The sequence below is a fragment of the Oryctolagus cuniculus genome, chromosome X, assembly GCF_964237555.1.
Source record: "Oryctolagus cuniculus chromosome X, mOryCun1.1, whole genome shotgun sequence".
NCBI classification, from domain to species: Eukaryota; Metazoa; Chordata; class Mammalia; order Lagomorpha; family Leporidae; genus Oryctolagus; species Oryctolagus cuniculus.
Genome location: NC_091453.1, coordinates 12,792,623 through 12,798,775, shown reverse-complemented (window position 1 = coordinate 12,798,775; position 6,153 = coordinate 12,792,623). Strand labels below are relative to the sequence as shown.

Below are 6,153 nucleotides of genomic sequence, written 5' to 3'. Positions count from 1 at the left end.
TACTGAAACTAAATTGTCACAGTAGAACTAAAAATAGATAGCTTATCTTATGACTTGCTAACAGTGATCTCCTTTATAGATGTTAGAACAGTGGTAAACTTTTACAAAGAGAAATATTTCAAGAAAAATCAGGGTCTTTCCAAAATATAAGAAATGGAACATGACTTGAGATCAGTGATCAAGGCAGATATGAGGCCATTCCCAACCTTCTAGGAGGGAACCTTCATAAGTTTGGTCCAATAAATATCTGGCTCTATTTCTGTAGGGTTTGTACAAGACAGCCCATCAGTGATTTTCCTTCTCTAGTGCCTTTAGTTATTCCCCAAACACAGATACTTTTCCATAGCTGCACTAGGCTCAAATATCCATAGGCCTGGAAAATTTGCTTGAGCCAATACCAACTTACATAATTTTGCATTAATATAGCGTGTTCTTGAAAATACTTATCTACTCTTGCCATCATTCCTGAGTCTACTGCAGTGAAGGGCCAAAACCTAACACTTTGAATATGCTCCAAAGTCTATTCTGGATAAATCTAACAATATTTTTCAACCTCTACCTTATCATCTCATTTATATCCATGAGGAATTGCATATCTTTGAGCATTGGATTATAAAAGTATTGAATGATGGCACACCGTCTCAGGGCTGATCCGCGGTAGACGTTTGCAGGGCGGCTGACCGGCAGTCTGTGGGCACGCACCGCCTCCTGGGGAAGCCTGTGTCGGCTGTGCAGCTGATTCCTTCGGTCTCGTCGCCATGTCCACCAATGAGAATGCCAACTCACCGGCCGCCCGGCTCCACAGATTCAAGAACAAGGGGAAGGACAGCACCGAAATGAGACGGCGCCGAATAGAAGTGAACGTGGAGCTGAGGAAGGCCAAGAAGGATGACCAGATGCTGAAGAGGAGGAATGTGAGCTCCTTTCCCGACGATGCGACTTCACCGCTGCAGGAAAACCGCAACAACCAGGGCACTGTACATTGGTCTGTTGATGACATTGTCAAAGGCATAACCAGCAACAATTTGGAAAGCCAGCTCCAAGCTACCCAAGCTGCTAGGAAACTGCTTTCCAGGGAAAAACAGCCCCCTATAGACAACATAATCCGGGCTGGTTTGATTCCAAAATTTGTGTCCTTCTTGGGCAGAACTGATTGTAGCCCCATTCAGTTTGAATCTGCCTGGGCGCTCACTAACATTGCTTCTGGGACCTCAGAACAAACTAAGGCGGTGGTGGATGGAGGTGCCATCCCAGCATTCATTTCCCTGTTGGCATCTCCCCATGCTCACATCAGCGAACAAGCTGTATGGGCTCTAGGGAACATTGCAGGTGATGGTTCAGTTTTCCGAGATTTGGTTATCAAGTATGGTGCAATTGACCCACTGTTGGCTCTTCTGGCTGTTCCTGATATGTCCTCTTTGGCATGCGGTTACTTACGTAATCTGACATGGACACTTTCAAACCTTTGTCGCAACAAGAATCCTGCACCCCCATTAGATGCCGTTGAGCAGATTCTTCCTACTTTAGTTCGTCTCCTGCATCACGATGATCCGGAAGTGTTAGCAGATACCTGCTGGGCGATTTCCTATCTCACTGATGGTCCAAATGAGCGGATTGAAATGGTTGTGAAGACAGGAGTTGTGCCGCAACTCGTGAAGCTTCTAGGAGCTAATGATTTGCCAATTGTGACTCCTGCGCTAAGAGCCATAGGGAATATTGTCACAGGGACAGATGAACAGACACAGGTTGTGATAGATGCGGGAGCACTTGCTGTCTTTCCCAGCCTGCTGACTAACCCCAAAACTAACATCCAGAAGGAGGCCACGTGGACAATGTCAAACATCACAGCTGGGCGTCAGGACCAGATACAGCAAGTTGTGAATCACGGATTGGTCCCTTTCCTTGTTGGTGTTCTCTCTAAGGCAGACTTTAAGACACAAAAAGAAGCAGTATGGGCTGTAACCAACTATACAAGTGGTGGAACAGTTGAACAGATTGTGTACCTTGTTCACTGTGGTATAATAGAACCGTTGATTAACCTCTTGACCGCAAAGGATACCAAAATTATTCTGGTTATTCTGGATGCCATTTCAAATATCTTCCAGGCTGCTGAGAAATTAGGTGAAACTGAGAAACTTAGTATAATGATTGAAGAATGTGGAGGCTTGGATAAAATTGAAGCTCTTCAAGACCATGAGAATGAATCCGTGTATAGGGCTTCATTAAACTTGATTGAGAAGTACTTCTCTATAGAGGAAGAGGAAGATCAGAATGTTGCGCCAGAGACCACCTCTGAAGGCTACACCTTCCAAGTGCAGGATGGGGCGCCGGGCACCTTTCACTTCCGATCGCACTGCTGAGGCACCAGTCGTTTTGTTGTTTGTCTTACTGTTTCTCTACTAAGACCTTTTTTTAAATGTGGTTTGTTATTGTAGCACTTTTACAACAAAACTATACTTGAACAGTTCCAAACTGTACATACTGTATGAAGCTTGTCCTCTGAATGGGTTTCTTACTTCTGTGGAATTTCGTATCTTACAGTGTCCTGTAAATAAAGATAAAATTCCACCCCTAAAAAAAAAAAGTATTGAATGATAAAAATGAAATAATTCTAACAAAGTTTTAGGAATATCAAGTGAAAGTTATTTTTTCTATAAGAAGTTGAATTTAGCTTTCTTTAATTGTATGAGTATAGTGACAAAATCTAAGCATCTTTCTTATTCAGAAGTTGTTTATTAAAATCTAACAAAAGAAATAAAAAACAAAAAAGGCAGACTAATTTAGTTTAGATCCAGAATTCAAAATCATGGAACACTGGTATGATCTAGCTTTTTATCAAGATGTCATCTATCTTCCTATGACTTTAATTCTTTCTTGCATAACTTAATAATTCTGGCCATTCAGTGTATTGAAAAGGCAACATCTCTAGAAATTATTTTCAGATTGCTTATCTACTTTTTCCTAAGCCATAATTTAGACTCTGATGTCAATTCAGGGTCTGAAAACACAGTTGATTTTTTTCAAGATTTAATGTTTGATTAATTTGTTTTATTTTTCCCAGCTCCTACTGTGACAACACCCATGCAAGAAAAATTCTTATATAACACCTATATAATCTATTATAATTTATCAACTTTTTTTTTTTTTTGACAGGCAGAGTGGAGAGTGAGAGACAGAGACAGAGAGAAAGGTCTTCCTTTGCCGTTGGTTCACCCTCCAATGGCTGCCGCGGCTGGTGTGCTGCAGCCAGTGCATCGCGCTGATCCAAAGCCAGGAGCCAGGTGCTTCTCCTGGTCTCCCATGGGGTGCAGGGCCCAAGCACTTGGGCCATCCTCCACTGCACTCCCTGACCACAGCAGAGAACTGGCCTGGAAGAGGGGCAACTGGGACAGAATCCGGCGCCCCAACTGGGGCTAGAACCCGGTGTGCCGCAAGGCGGAGGATTAGCCTAGTGAGCCGCGGCGCCGGCCTAACTTTTTCTATTTGTCATTTTCCTCTCTTGCTTTGCCCAGCATTACTCTGTTGCGGGTGAAATGGAGGTGGAGAAAATATTACCTCGGTTCTTTGTCGCACATGGAAGAAGAATTTCCAAGCAGACAAGGCAGAGAGAAAGCATTTAAAAACATTTAAGTATTGAAAAGCAAGATTTATTAGTGTCAGAGACTTCTAGCCAGAGAGGCCTGGAGGAGGGCTCTAAGAGGCAAAACCCAAATTGGCTGATGATTATTGGATTTTTAAGCACAATTTTGGAGAAAAAAACCTTGACATCAAGTTGACATTTAGTTACAAGGCAAGGACAAAACTCATCAAAAGATCTGATTTGCAATCTTTTTACCCTTTCTGACCTGCTCTTGATAAGACAAAAGAGCATCACAAGGATGGGATACCTAATTTGTTTACAGTAAACTGGGAGCTCAGAAAGGTGGATTCCCCGCTGCCTTGCTATTCTCCTAAAATTGCAGGTTCCCAAGGAAGTAGGGCAGGCACTTAGATCTTGCTGAAGAAAGCATTTTGTACCTCAATTTCTACTGGGACCACTCTGACTACCTATTAACCTGTCTGACTCCTCACAACTCTGTACTGATTACTCTCTTAAATATGAGACTCCTCTTCAGCAACCTCCTTAAATGCCCCAGTTTCCTATGATATTGCTTAAATAATTCTCAAATTTATTTTCTTTGTCTTCTTAGGCAAGCTTTCTGTGATCAAAATGGAGTATGTAGTAAAATAATTTGAACATGTAATGTGTGTGCACCAATGAATAGCTTCCTTAAACTAGTTAGACTTCTCAATATCAATTTCTTAATCAAAAAAAATTTGAGATGCTATTGGCTTATTTCTTGGGATTGCTGTGAATCCCATGGAAGATACTGAATATCAGAATACTTTGCAAATAATGAAGGTTGATGCAAGTGCTATTCTTACACTGAACTTAAAATCTCCTTGGGTAACCTAGTGTTTTACCACTTTACCTCCAGATTGGCTATCTACCTTTCATATGAAATAGCCTAAGTCATCTTTACCGTAGACACTCCAAGTGAGGAAAACCAAACCAAATCCCAAAACTAAAAAGTGTTACCATGGTGAAAGTGTTACGGATTTGCTTATTAATATATCTGAAATTAATAAGCTGTGCACGTTCTTGCCATGAATTCAGAGAAGAATTCTGAATACTGGCACAAATAAACCAGACAGCATGATAAGTTTTTAAGCTTTTTATTTAGTGAGAAATGCAAGGGAGAGCAAGGGCATTAATCTAATCTAAGGAGAAGGGAAAGTCTAGAAATTAAGTTGGAATCCATACCAAGCAGAAAGCAGGCCAAAAGGCACATGCAGCAAACATTTGGTTTTGAGCACTTATTAGCAATTTATCACAGGCAGTGAAGGCAGAGAGCAATTTTGGGGTGCTCCTTGCCTTGCCTTTTATGTATTTTTCAAAGGGGTGTGGGCTGGCGCCATGGCTCACTTGGCTAATCCTCTGCCTGCGGCGCTGGCACCCTGGGTTCTAATCCCGGTTAAGCCATCGGATTCTGTCCAGGTTGCTCCTCTTCCAGTCCAGCTCTCTGCTGTGACCTGGGAAGGCAGTGGAGGATGGCCCAGGTCCTTGGGCCCTGCACCCACATGGGAGACCAGGAGGAAGCACCTGGCTCCTGGCTTCGGATCAGCGCAGTATGCCGGCCATAGCGGCCATTTGGAGGGTGAACCAACAGCAAAGGAAGACCTTTCTCTCTGTCTCTCTCTCTCACTGTCTAACTTTGCCTGTCAAAAAAAAAAAAAAAAAAAACACACAAAGGGGTGTGGTTACATAGTCTGGTGGGTAGGTGGGTGCCCAGATGTGGTCAGGTGGGGCATAAGATCACACAGGGGACATGGTGAAGGTGTGGTCTTCCAGCTCACAAATCTAATCAATTTTATCCTATCTGCCTGCATACAATGAAAGGACATTGTATAAATCTGGGAACTTCAGTGGAAAGAAAAATATAATTGAAGCTAATAAAAGCTCTTGGAGATGGGGCATTTTGTTCAGTAGTTGAGACACCTGCATCCTACATCAAAGTGTCTGGGTTTGAGTCCAGGCATTGCATTAAACTCCAGTTCCCTGATAATGTGCACCCTGGGAGGCAGCAGGTGATAGCTCAAGTAGTTGGATCCCTACAACATGTGGGAGACCCACATTGAGCTTTTGGCTCCTGGCTTTGACCTGTTCGAGCCCTGTCTGTTATAGGCATTTGGAGAGTAAACCAGCAGCTGAATGTTCTTTGTCTCTTTTTCTCTTAGAAGCAAAATGTAATTAAAAAGAAAAAAGAAAAAGAAAAATTATTACAAAGTAAAAGCCCTTGAACAGAATTGTTACATGCTTAATTTAACTTTAAAAAGATTTAAAGAGAAAAATGCAAAGACAAAAACTGAGTGGAATTTGTCTCCAGGAGTGAAACACTGAAATTTAATCTGTATCAGTGATAGAATATATTGGAAGAAAAGTTGAAAGGAGAAACCTTGCACATTTCAAAGTCTAAGAAGGAGCTCTAAATGTAGAATGACTCAAGTTCTAGGACTGAGTGATGAGAGGATAGTGATTCTGTTAAGGTGGACCCTAATACCACACACAAAATCAACTCCACATAGATAAAAGACAGATATAAGATCCTAAAC

At 42.0% G+C, this 6,153-nt stretch overlaps 1 pseudogene; it reads left to right on the top strand.

The window, feature by feature from the left end:
- Positions 1-636: 636 nt before the first annotated feature.
- On the top strand, positions 637-2,584 carry LOC100355976 (importin subunit alpha-1 pseudogene; annotated as a pseudogene).
- The last annotated feature ends 3,569 nt before the right edge of the window (positions 2,585-6,153 follow it).